This window comes from Bufo gargarizans, chromosome 6 (genome assembly GCF_014858855.1).
Source record: "Bufo gargarizans isolate SCDJY-AF-19 chromosome 6, ASM1485885v1, whole genome shotgun sequence".
Taxonomy (NCBI): Eukaryota; Metazoa; Chordata; class Amphibia; order Anura; family Bufonidae; genus Bufo; species Bufo gargarizans.
The window spans coordinates 75,343,480-75,357,158 of NC_058085.1; the positions used below are offsets into that span (position 1 = coordinate 75,343,480).

The 13,679-nt window shown below is 41.5% G+C and overlaps 1 non-coding gene across 1 annotated transcript; it reads left to right on the forward strand.

Moving 5' to 3' along the window:
• The first annotated feature begins 7,277 nt into the window (after positions 1-7,277).
• Positions 7,278-7,472, forward strand: LOC122942642. The gene has a single exon (XR_006390610.1). It is a non-coding gene; the product is annotated as a U2 spliceosomal RNA (small nuclear RNA).
• The last annotated feature ends 6,207 nt before the right edge of the window (positions 7,473-13,679 follow it).

Genomic DNA, 13,679 nt, shown 5'->3' on the forward strand with positions numbered 1-13,679 from the left:
GGCTTTCCTAAGATTTTTTTGAATGGGGTTAAATGTCTATATAAAGCAGTAAAGAGTAGGTTTTTGGTGAATGGGAGAGTGAGTGAGGAAGTTGACATTAATTCAGGTGTGAGGCAAGGTTGTCCGATGTCACCGATGTTGTTTATTTGTGTGGTTGAAGTGCTGTTATGTTTGAAGAGAAAGGATAAAGTTATGAGTGGATTGTTAATTCCTGGAAGTATGGGTAAAACTGTGAATGTGCTGAGTTATATGGATGATATTGTAATTATAAATGACAATATGGCTGCAATGAGGAGAGGAAGGTTGTGTTTGGACTTGTTCTGTGGTGCATCTGGTTTTAGGGTAAACTGGGGTAAGTGTTTTTTTAAATGTTTTGGTGATAAGGATATTAGGTTAGAAGATGTGAGGAATGAAGAAGGTGCAGTTAAAGTGTTGGGTCTATGGTTTAATGACGATTTAAAAGGGAATGAAAGTTGGGATGAATGTGGGAAGAAAATTGAAAATAAATTAAATTTTTGGAGATTGAGAGAGCTGTCGTTAGTGGGTAAGGTTTTGATCATTAAAGGCAGTTATTTTGCCAATTATTTCGTTTGTGTTTTCAATATATCCAGTAAATAGAGTGAAAGTGATGAAATTTGAGAAAATGATTTTTACTTTTTTGTGGGGTAGCCGAATGGAAAAACTAAAAATAGAGTATGTGTATAGATTGGCTGAGAATGGTGGTTTAGGTTTGGTGAAACTCCAAATCTTCCTAAATACAAACTATATCAAGATGTTTGTGTGTTTACTAGGTAAGGGAAATAAGAGTTCATGCATGGTAAGGTATATGTCAGGATGGATGTTATATGGTTTGAATTGGTTTGTTCGTGATGCAAGAGTTCCTGTTGCCTTTATGTGTCCTGTGTGGTATATGGTAATTGAAAACTTTATTAAGGTGAATGATTTGATTTCTTGTGGTATGAATGATTTTAAAATCAATGGTGTGGTTATGCGGAGAGTGCAACAAAATGAGTTTGGTTGTGATATTGTAGGGTTGAGATCGGATGAAGCAATTGGAGTGTGGAAGAAATTTTCAGTGGAAGGTGTGACTAATAGGCAAAAGGATATTGCGTGAATGGCGTGTCACAACATTTTACCTGTACGGGAGGTGCAAAAGAGGAAAGAATTAGTGAAGTCTGAATTGTGTCCAAGAGATGGGTGTGGTGAGAATGAATCAGTTAGTCATTTGATGTGGGGGTGTGACTATGCAAAAGAGGTATGGGGAAAACTTGGAGGGTTGGTCAAGAATTGACAGGTGTTAGCAATGTTAATTCAAGAAGAGCTATGTTTGGAATGGGGGCTTGTGGGAAATCAAAAGTGAGGATGATGTGGTTCATCATGATGTGCGTGATGGAGAGCTTGCGGGATGTACGGAATTTGATTGTGTTTAAGAGGAAGGATGTACCAGTCTTTGAATGTGCAAAACTTGTCTTATCTAGACTGTATGTAATTTTGATTTGGGATAAACAGAAAGATGATATGGATGCAGAAGGTGTGTGGAAACACAAGAAGTGGAGGTTCTTGGTAAAGGAGTGAGTTTTCTATAAAGAGTCTGAAAAGAAAAGAAAAAAAGAAAATAGAAACCTATGATGTTACGATTAATGCAACTTTGATGAGATGCTGATGTTTCAGATTATGTTGCTAATATTGAACTGAACGGTTTCGGGAAAAAAAAATAAAAAATCTTGTGTGCTGCACTTGGTCTGTGTGTCAGAAGGTAGGACCCGGGTACCCTCTCTCTCGGCCTGGGGGGGTCGTTCAGGTTCATTGCCTGGACTTCACCCCTCTGCTGCTATTGGGAGAGAGGCTTAGTCCCGGGGACGTCGAGTTGCGATCCCCCTTACCTCTGAGAAGTCCCAGGACTTTTTGGAGGAGCATTTTGTCTTTTCTTTTTAGAGACAGTAAACGCCATCTTAACAACTATGGCAGATGACGACCCGGGAGGAGGAGGGGGAGTCGATGGAGTTGGAGGAGTTGGAGGAGTTGGAGGAGGTGTTGGAGGAGTTGGAGGAGGTGTTGGAGGAGTTGGAGGAGGTGTCAGAGGAGTTGGAGGAGTTGGAGGAGTCGGAGGAGTTGGAGGAGTCGGAGGAGTTGGAGGAGTCGGAGGAGTTGGAGGAGTCGGAGGAGTCGGAGGAGGTGGAGGAACCGGAGGAGCCATAGAATTTGGAAATAGAGATGACAAAAGGTTTTATTACTCAAGGAAAGAAAAAAGAGAGGCGGAGCTACAAGGAGAAACTCAAAAGATTAAGAAACTAAGAGAGATGAATCCCGAGGTGGAACGGAAAACCTGAAAGAAAATGTACCGAGGAAAGAAGAAGATGACGAGCACCAGATGCCGGTTTACGCTAAAATTAAAGATACCATCCGTTTTTATGTCACCGAGGGTAAAAAAGATAAATATAATTTGCTTTATTTAGTTGACAAAGTCCTGTATGGCATATTTGGCGTACAGAGGCATGAGATCCTAGCCATACAGGACTACCCAAAAAGACGTGTTTATTATGTGACTTTTACTAAAAATTGTATCTTTAAAAGCTTTTTAGCTAAGGTTCCACATTGCATAAAAGATGAAAGAGTACAAGGCCTTAAAATTTATGAGCAGGAGATTGATGAGTCCTTAACTGTTGTTATAAAAATGTATTCGCCTTTTGCCAATCTTGACATCATTACTGCCTTTTTATCTCAATATTTTAAGAAAATTATTTCAGTGTCGATAATTTTAAACACCGCCGGGATCTGGACATCAAAGTGGCTTTTTAAAGTTATCGGTAACCGTGATCCCAAACATCCAGGAGGTCTCATCTTACCCCCAGCACGTTTTAAACTGGGGGACATGGTAGGTGACATGTTTTTTTTCTAATATGCCACCTTACTGCAGATTGTGTAAGAATTATGGGCATTTTAACACTGACTGTATGAGTACATGCAAAAACTGCGGTAGCACCCAGCACGATATCCGTGAGTGCACCGCAGGGAAGCGATGTTATGCATGTACTCGTATGGGTCACCTCTCACGTGATTGCCCTTTTAGGAAATCCGAGGTGCAGCCAGGGCAGCAGAAGCAGCCAGAGAAACAGACGGAACCAGAAAGACGCGACCATGCTAAACCACAGCCCCAAGGAGAGGAGCCGGAATGGATGGATACTACCAGCGGACCCCCCCAAACAGGTGAACTGAGGGAGAAGCGGAACAAGAGAAAGTCCAGTGATCAGCCGACGAGTATGCCCCCTCCTGAGAAAGAGGCTGGGGGCGGATCGAATGAAGCTGATCCGCCTGGCCCGCACTCGGTCCCTGGGCACACTCCAGAGGATCCAGGTGGAGCCGCAGCGTCCAAAAAGAAGAGGGACCAAACACCGGTGGTGAAAAGCCAAGGGGGATGCCAACTGGGGGACTAGTGGCGGATCCCGGAGGTAGCCAACCAGGTCCTTCCTCTCACCCGAGTGGTGACCCTGAGGAAATTACTATGGTGCCAGAGACTATGCTCAGTGGGTCCTCTGCCCTGGAACGGGAGAGGGTTGACGATGCGGGTCCGGGACCTGAAACACAGTATGTGGATCCTGTGGTGCAGATGGTTCTGGAGTGTTTGGTAAAAGAGGAGGGGGGTCAGCTGAGCGATGGCGGCTCCTCTCCTGCAGAATCCGAGTGCACAATAACACCTGGGGACATCTGATGATAAAAAAAGAGAAGGTGAATTCTCTGGTCCTGCTGATGCTGTCTGAAGCTGTGCCGAGGTAAGATAATAAACTCCCTTTTTAATCTTTTATTATGGCTATTTTAAAAGGCATTTCCCTGAACACCAGAAGCGTGCATTCTAAAACTAGACGAATCACACTTTTTAACTATCTATCTATTTTATCAGCTTCGGTGTTCTTTTTACAGGAGTGCTGCATCCCCCACAGTCAGAATTACAAAAAATATAAAATTGACTGGAAGCTCGGACCCTCCGTTTGGTCCGGGTCAAACAAAAACAAGTCGGGGGTGTAGGTATTTTATTTAAGGAAAATGTTTTAATAGACCATATTAATGAAATTTTACCGGGGAGGATTTTATTGGTCAAAGCTTTTATTGATGGTTTTAGATGGCAGTTTTCAAATTTTTATGGTTTTACTGATAAAAAAAAGAGAGGGCTGAGATGCTTGAAGTTTTACCTCTTTTTATCAACGATTCAGAGCCATTGATTTTAGTAGGAGATTTTAATTGCATTTTAAGAGGTGAACGCCGGTTCTCTAACGCAGTGAGCAGGAACTATGACAGATCCTCCACTCTGCTCAAAAATATTGTCACAGATTTCAAGCTCACTGACGTTTTTAAAAAGTGTAATAGTCATTTATCTGAAGAGGCCGGCGTCACCTGGGGTAACGCTACCTGTAAATCTAGAATCAATTTTATTTTCTGCTCTAATCAAGTACTGCCTTTAAATTGTAACCTTTTAACCAATATTTTTTCAGATCATAAATTATTGTCTTTTAAGGTGCAGTTAGGTGGCAACCACAAAAAGAAAAAAACATGGAAACTGAATGTCTCCCTTTTAAAAGACCCCAAAATTTTATCAGACTTTATTGTGTTTTATAAGTACTGCAGGCGGGTAAGGAACCTCAGAAGACCTATTACAGAATGGTGGGAAAGTATGAAGAAGAAAATCAAGACCTTTTTTATTAATAGGGGGAAACTCAAGGCCCAAGAAAAAAATAAATTTTATGATGATCTAAATACTCGCCTGCAGACACAGTACAAGCTCCGCGATTTGGGTATGGATGTTAAAAAAGAGATCTCTGATATAAAAAAAGAGATTTCACAGTGCCTGGAGCAGAAAAGTAAGGAAATAATGTTTCGCTCCAAAATTCAACATCTTGAGCAGAACGAAACCTGCTCCAGGTACTTTTTTTTAAAAAATACAAGAAAAACGTGCACAGATCGAGGAGCTTGGGGGGGGGGGGGGTAAGAAATATAAATGGCATTCTCAAAAAAGTCCATGAATTTTATTCTGAACTATTTAATGAGAAAAAAATTGATAAGCATTTTATGAAGGACTCGCTGAAGTTGATTGAGAATGTTTTAGATTCTGACTCTCAAAGATTTTTATTGCAGGATATTACTGAGCAAGAAGTTTTAGAAACGGTCAAGAGTTTTAAGAAGGAGAAGGTGCCTGGCCCCGATGGTATACCTATTGAGTTTTATATTACATTTTATGGCATTTTAAAAAAAGATTTATTTTCTCTTTTAAAAGATGTTTTTAGGTCTGCGGCTCTCCCGGGATCCTGGAAAAAAGGCGAGGTCTCCCTTTTATACAAAAAAGGTGACAAAACAGACATAAAAAATTGGAGACCGATCACATTGCTTTGCTGTGACTATAAAATCATGGCAAAGCTATGTGCTAACAGACTAAAAAAAAGTAATTCACAAAATTATTCATCAAAACCAGGTCTGCGGGGTGCCCGGGAGAAGCATCTGAGACAATATTAACCTTTTAAAAGATGTTTTTAACTATACAAACGAAAGAAACGGTAAAGTTGCCATTTTATCTTTGGACTTTGAAAAGGCTTTTGATCGCGTGTCGTATTTTTACCTTTTTAAAGTTTTAAAGAATATGTGTATACCAGAGGGGTTTGTATTATCTTTGAGAGCGTTTTATAACCAATGTACTAGTAAGATTTTAGTCAATGGTTTTAAGACTCAGGATGTTGTTTTAAAATCTGGTGTGAAGCAGGGGTGTCCCTTGTCCCCACTACTTTTTATTTGCGCATTAGAGCCTCTTTTAGCTATGATAAGAAAGGATAAACAGATACGCAGAGTCCTCCTGCCAGGCGGAGGGGGACTAGAGGCTAAAGTAATGGGGTACATAAACGATGTCGCAGTGATTTGTAGGGACACCCTTGCAATTCAAAAGGCAACAAAACAAGTTGAATATTTCTGTAGTGCCTCCGGTTTTTAAATAAATTTTAACAAAAGTAATATTTTAAATATCGGAGAGATGGTTTTAAATGATATCAACATTCCTGAGTCTGAGTCTTAAGATTTTAGGTGTCACCTTCAGCGAGTCCAATGACGGCCTCAGGAATTGGGACACGGTTACGGAAAAGATAAGTAAGAAATTATGCATGTGGAACCTAAGGAAGCTGACGATGGAGGGGAAGGTTTTAATAATCAAAATGATAGTTTTACCTATTTTATTATATCTTAGTATGGTGTTCCCTCCATCGGACTGTATTTTTTAAAAAATTAACAAGGCCTGTTTTAATTTCTTCTGGGGTTCCAAGGTGGACAAGCTGCGACGAGATACGGTAATGCTTCCTAAAAATAAAGGTGGAAAAGATTTTACAGACATAAAGACGTTTCTTTTAATCAATTATTTTAGCTACTGTTTTAATGCTCTTTTTAAGGATAACTATTGGTCTTTTTTTATTCGTTATAACACTGGGTATTTTATGAGAAAGTTCGGATGGTTTAAGACAGTTTTAAATTCTCCCTACTCATTTAATCTACCCGCTTCTTATAAGATTTTAGAAAAAATAACGAATACTTTTAACCTTGGCCAAAAGAGGGCGGAGATTTTAAAAAACAGTAGGATGATTTTAAAAGATATTAATGACAATAAACTGATGGCCCCTATTAAGAATTTTAATGAAAACAAATGTAGACAGACCTGGAAAAATATTAATGAAAACTTTTTAAGGCACAGAAGGACCTGGCCTGGAGCTGCGTACATGAGTGTCTTCCATGCCGGGTATTCCAGCACCGAAGAGGATTGTCAAGCACCGTGGAGTGTCCTAGGGGAGCATGCAGAGAGGAGGAGGACGTTTACCATCTGTTTTGGTACTGCTATTTTGCGCAAAAAATATGGATAAAAATGTTCCACTTGTTGAAGAAAATCTCAGGACTGAAAGCTTTATCTTTGGACGGTGTCTTTTATAGGTGTCTGGAGTGCCCTTCAAGAATCAAAAGGACTATGACATGGAAGATCACGAACTGCGTCAAAGTAGCTCTATGGTCGGCCCAGAATATTTTAGTTTTTAAAAATGATCTTATTTCCGAAGAAAATGTTTTAAAGATGGTTTTAGATGAAATGTATAATTACTATTTATTTGATAAAAAAAAGAACGCCTTTTATGTGCCACAAGTGGTTTTTAAGAGAGTGGGCCTCAGTTATATGATTTTATAAAACCTGTTAGTTTTTTTATGATGTCACCTGTAAAAACGGTTTTATAATTTTCCTATGTAATATTGTTATGATCTTAATAAACGATTTTTACCCCTCGATGGGTAAATATCAACTGAAAAAATCTGTTCTTATCAGTTTAATATCTGATACGTCCCCTATCTGGGGACCATATATTAAATGGATTTTTCGAACAGGGAGATGGAAAAAGAGCTTGCTCTGTCTACTCCACGCATTGAACTGGTATTGCAGTACCTCCAGGACTGGTGCACCCTTTCTATTCCAGTATGAAAAAACAGAATGAAATTGAGTGATGGATGTCAAGGATCCTTCCAGCAAGCAAGTGGAAAGTTGCTGTGTCCTGCCTCAGGAGTCTGCACTTCAGCTTCTCCTTCCTCTGTGAGGGTTTTGCTGTGCTGCTTTCTGCATCCCTGCTGCTGCATCTAGCCTGTCAATCTGTTAATTGCATCACCTGTGTGTGGGTTTGTTCCAGCACCAAGCAACCCAGCCAGTCAGTCACCTCTCCTCACAGCCCAAATCCAATTAAGATTGATGGCTTAATTGTTGTGTTAATTGGCTTATCACCTGAATGCAGTTTTTGGACCTCCACTCCGTGCACCTCTGTTTGGATTTGGGCCTGTTGTGCACACCTGGGCAGTCTGCTGAGTTGTTCCTTAGAATTGACCCTTTTGTAGCAAGTTGGCTTGATGTAACCAATTTTGTTTTCCTAGTGCTTTATTAAACAAGTAAAGTTTGTTTGCCTGTGTCTCCCTCTTGTGGATCTTTTAAACTGGATGACTTGTAGGCTAAAAAGTAGTCCAGCTCTTCCTATGTATCAGCAATAGCTGGACCTACCATGTCTGGCCAATGGACGGAACACTGCACATGTCACAAGAGGCCTGTCAGGTCAGAGGTCAAGTAAGGTCAGGTCACTGGATGACATCACAAGGGGCCTGACGGAACACTCAACAATGGGGCAGTGACATCACAATCAACAATGCATACAACTTTTTTTTTTTTTTCTTCTTCTTCACACTACTCTCAATTCACTCCTTATCCGTGTTTCTGCTTGACGTTCTTTGGCACCAGGAATTGCGTGCGACAAAAAGGCATGACCAGAAGTGTTGGGTGGAGCTATGCAGATACGAAAAACACGAAGTAGAGCATGCTGGTGATTCCAGCGCGTAGGACGCACGTTTTCCTTGGTTTGTCGGAGAAAGAAGCCTCCCGGACTGTGTTTGGGGCTGAGGCCTATAGACTGTTGCCTTGAGAAGTGCTCTGCGTTTGCGAACAGCGGCCCCGTTGTCGAGGCCGAGCGGGTTATCGCTTCTCGGCCTTTTGGCTAAGATCAAGTGTAGCTCCTGCTTGCTTGGTCTGGTCTAAGGTGCTTGGGGTACCTGGCTGCTCGGCCTGGGGGGATCGTTCGGGTTTATAGCCCGGACTTCACCCCCCTGCTGCTATTGGGCAGTCGGATTAGTCCCCAAGCAACGAGAAGGCGATCTTGGCTAGAGGTGTGTGTCGAGCTATGGCTGGAGCACCTAAGGCGCCTAACACAGTTCGGCTGTTCATCGCAGAGGAGAAGAGGAGAAGAGGAGAAGAGGAGAAGAGGAGAGAGTACGGGCTTATCCACGTCCAGCAGACGGTGATCGAGGGAGTGCTGAAGATGCCGCATTCTTCCATCTTTTGTGTGCAAAGCTTCCCCCAGCAAGGATTTTATGACGTCACCTTTGCAGCGCGGACCGACTTGGACACGTGTTACATGAGGAGCCAAGAGATGGGTCGTCGACCGGAGCTGATTGGGATCCGTTTTGTGACAAGCGACATCAGAGAAAGAGTCCCAGTGATGGTCCACATGTATAACCCGTTTGTCTCTGATGATGAGATACGAGCCTTTCTACAGAGGTACTGTTCTTATATTTCAAAACTGAAGGAGAAGAAGAATGTTTTGGGGACCTTCAATGGTATGAGGACTGCGATGGTGGAGTTCCGCCTAGACCCCAGTGGGATAGGCGGTTTGTCTCACCCTCCACAAAGTTTCACTATCGGTGTGAATAGAGGGTATATAAGATACCCAGGCCAGCCCGAATTCTGCCGAATATGCCTGAGTTTTGGGCATACTAAAGATGGGTGTGAAAAGGGCCCTGTGTGTAGAAACTGCTTGGGAACTGACCATGTCGCCTCAGAGTGTGACAGAGGCCGCAGATGTCACCTGTGTGGCGCTGACTCACACCTGGCCAGAGACTGCGCAACCCTTGAGGTGGTCAGAGAACAATCTAGAGAGTCCAGAGAGCAGGCTCGATCTTATGCCGCTGTGGTGAAGAATGTTCCTCGGCCTCCTCCCCCTCCACCTCCCCCTCCTCCTCCTGAGGAGATTCCTATGGAGGTTCCTGTGGAGGATCCCATCATTCTGGAGATGGTGCAGGTGTCTGCAGAATCTGTTTTGGATCTACTGTCCCCTGGAGAGGATAGGGCACCTCCTCCTGAGTTGGAGGTGCCCCAGGCCACAGGTGAAATAATGGATGAGTCGGTGTCCCTTAAAAGAAAACAGGTTCCGCCTTCTCAACAAATTGATGAGTATCCAAGTTCAGAGGGTGGGGATTGGGGAGACTCTCCTGCTGGTCACATAGACTCGGACTCGTCTTCTGTCACCAGCTATCTGGAGGATGGTTCTGTCAGTAAGCTCGTTACTACGATGGGCTATCAGGGCCCAGATGATGACTTTGCAGGTCCTTCCTTGCCAAAAAGAGGGCCTGGGGGGAGGGGTTATGATAAGAGTAAGCGGGCAAAGTAATGTGGAATTTTTTATTTTCTTATGTGTAAAATATGTTGTTTTCTGTTGGTTCTCTTAAGGTGCGAAGTATATGCACTGCAGTAAGAAGATCTGCTATTTTTGACCTTATTTCAAATTATTCTTTTGACATTCTTTGCTTGCAGGAATGCAATTTACATGAAGAACCAACGGATGCTGTATGGGCTGGTGGGGAAGCTGTGTGGTCTGTATGACAAGGGAAGAGTGGTGGGGTAGGGATCTTGTTCAAGGGGAGGGATTTTCATGTTAAACAGGTAACCGATGTAGTCCAAGGGAGAGTGCTGCTGGTGGTTTTTGAATTTCGGGGGGAGTGTTGTAGGTTATTTAACATGTATGCGCCGACGGGGCGGAAGGAAAGGGGGGAGGTTTTTGAAAGGCTGTATTTTTTTCTTGGGGGGGAGGGAAAAAACCTTCTTAGTGGGGGATTTCAACTGCATAATTGACAGAGGAGATAGGAGTAATGTGCGGGGTGGTGGGGAGAGTGGGGTGTAATGTGCGGGGTGGTGGGGAGAGTGGGGTGTAATGTGCGGGGTGGTGGGGAGAGTGGGGTGTAATGTGCGGGGTGGTGGGGAGAGTGGGGTGGATTGTACGGGAAAACAGCTAAAAGAATTGGTCAATTTAGTTAATCTTAAGGATGCTTTCAAGGAGAAAGACGATGGTTCGTTTGGTTTTACTTATTTCAGTAACACTGGGAATATCTCATCTAGAATCGATTTTGTTTTTGTTTCCAGGTCTCTGTCCGTCAAGGAATTTAAAAGGAGAAGAGTTCCTTTTACGGATCATGCCTGGATTGAGTGTGTGGTAGAGAGTGGTGGTAAGTATAAATATGGAAAGGGTGTATGGAAGTTGAATGTGTCTTTATTAGAGGATAAGAGTGTGTGTGAGCAGTATGGAGAGTGGTACAGGATCTGGGAGTTAAGGAAGGGTGAATTCTATTGTGTGTCTGAATGGTGGGAATGGGTGAAGCAAGAGACTAAGAGATTTTTTGTTAAGAAAGGATGTGAGAAAGGTAGAAAGGTAAGAGAAGAATATGAAAAGTATCTGAGAAGATTAGAGTATTTGTATGAATTGAGGCGTTTAGGTATGGATGTAGAGCGGGATATTGTGGAGACGAATGAGATTGTGAAAAGGATGCTAGAAGAAAGAGGAAAGAGTGTTATTGCGCAAGCAAGAGTAGAAGTTAAAGAAAAAGATAAAAAATGCACAAAATTATTTTTAAAAAAAGCTTTCAATAAAAAAACTGAAATGGTGAGTGTGTTGAGAAAGGATGGTGTGGAAGTTATGAAGAAAAAGGAAGTGTTGAATCAAGTGTGGGAATTTTATTCGGAGTTGTTTTCAGAAAAGGAGCGGGATTGTAGTTTGGAAGGTGAGTGTCTGAGTTATGTTGAGGGTAGTTTGAATGCAGTAGATAAAGAGTTTTTGGATAGTGATGTTAGGAAAAGTGAAATAGAAATTGCTGTGAATGGGATGAGGAAAGGGAAAGTGGCAGGGAGTGATGGGCTGCCTGTTGAATTTTATTGTAAGTTTTGGGAGATGATTGGAGACTATGTGTGGAATGTATGCAAGGAGGTGTTGGGAAAAAAGGAATTAATAAAAAGTATGAGAGAAAGTATAATTGTGTTATTATATAAGAAAGGTGAGAAGAAGTGCTTGAAAAATTGGAGGCCGATAGCGCTTCTTAATTGTGACTACAAAATCATTGCCAAAGTGATAGCGAATAGATTAAAAAGTGTGGTAGAGTGTATGGTCGGTGAAGAACAGTGGTGTGCTGTACCTGGTAGGAGGATTTCTGAGTGTCTGGTTGGTTTGAGGGATGTATTGTATGACTGTAAAACTAGAAAACAAGGTGTGGCTGTTGTGGGTGTGGATTTTGAGAAAGCGTATGATAGAGTTGTGCATGAGTTTATGTTTAAAGTTTTAAAGAAAATGGGAGTGCCTGAGAAGATGATTGGGTGGATTGGGTGTTTGTATAAAGGTATTGTGAGTAAGATTCAGGTGAATGGTTTTTTGAGCAAGGAAGTGCGTGTGAGGTCTGGTGTGAGACAGGGTTGTCCCCTGTCCCCAATTCTATTCATCTGTGCGATTGAGCCATTGTTAGGAATGATTAGGCGTGATAAAGTCATGAGGGGTGTGGATGTTCCAGGAAGTATGGGTAGAGATGTGCGTGTGATTGGTTATATGGATGACGTGACGGTTGTGTGCAAGTCTATGGCGGCAGTTAGAAGGTCTAAATTGTTGATTGAATGTTTTTGTCTGATGAGTGGTTTCAAATTAAATGTGGACAAGAGTGCGTGCAAGTTTTTTTGGGAATGGATGGAAAATGATATTTGCGTGTGGCCGATAATAGAAGATGATATAAAAGTGTTAGGAGTGATTTTTGATACTGATTTATTTAGGAAGGCAAATTGGGAAGGGGTGGTTTCTAAAGTACAAAAGAAAATACAATTTTGGTCTTTAAGGACTTTATCTATTGAAGGAAGAATACTGGTTATTAAGGCTGTTATTTTACCTATTTTGTTCTATGTTAACTATGTTCCCCCCCCCCCCTGATAGAACTTTAGCAAAAGTAATTTGAATGGTATTTTTATTTCTTTGGAATTTGCGAATGGATAAGTTAAAAAGAGAGAAAGTGGTGAAGAAAAAGGTGAATGGTGGGAAAGGTATGATAGATATTGATAGGTTTTTGGCTGTGAAGTATGTGAGTTTTTGTATGATTGTTAGTAAAAAGGAGAATGTGTTTGGCTGTATGTTGAGATACCTGGCTGGGAGAGTGTTGTTAAAATATAAATTGATGACTAGAAACTTGAGGGTACCCACTGGGTCTGACCCTCCCTGGTTCTATGCTAGGATAGATAGATGTATTAGAAGGAATGAGTTAAACAATGTGACAAGGGATGAGTGGTGTGAAAAGGGAAAGATAATGGGAATGTTAGAAGATAGAGAGACTGTTGAATGTGTGTATGGCTTGACAGAGGTTGAGAGTAAGAGAGTGTGGAAGAAAGTGTGCGATAAAGAGCTAACTAATAGACAAAAAGATTTGGCATGGGCGGCAGTCCATAAGTGTTTACCAACAAGAGAATTCCAGCGGAGGAGGGGATTGGCGAATAGTGAGGTGTGTCCAAGGAATGGTTGTGGAGAGTGTGAGAATTATATTCATTTATTTTGGGAGTGTGAATATGCTAAGAGTGTTTGGAAAGGTATGGAAAAAATAATAAAAGGTTTGACTGGGGTTGAAGTGTTGTCTTTTTACATGATGATGTATGGATTGTGTAGTTTGGGTAGAAAGGAAGCGAGAGTGTTGTGGTTTATTGTAAGTTGTGTGAAAGAAGAAGTTCTGTGGGATGTACGTAATATTTTCGAGTTTAAGCAAAGTATGATTGAGGTGAATGAAAGTCTAGGCATGATCCGCGGAAGGTTATTTTTATATGTGCTCAATGATCGAGCAAAATTGGGTATTGATGATGCTGAAGGCATTTGGAAATATAAAAAATGGAAATTCTGGCTGAGATGATTAATTTTTTGTCTTCTTTTTTCTCAGGAATGAAAAGTTATAAGTCATTATGTTTATTATGAAGATTTTGAAATGTTTATTTTGTACCATAATGGCTATTTTATGTATTGTGAGTTGTTTTCTCTGACATTTTCCGTATTATTGTTTATGTCGAGTGTTTTTGC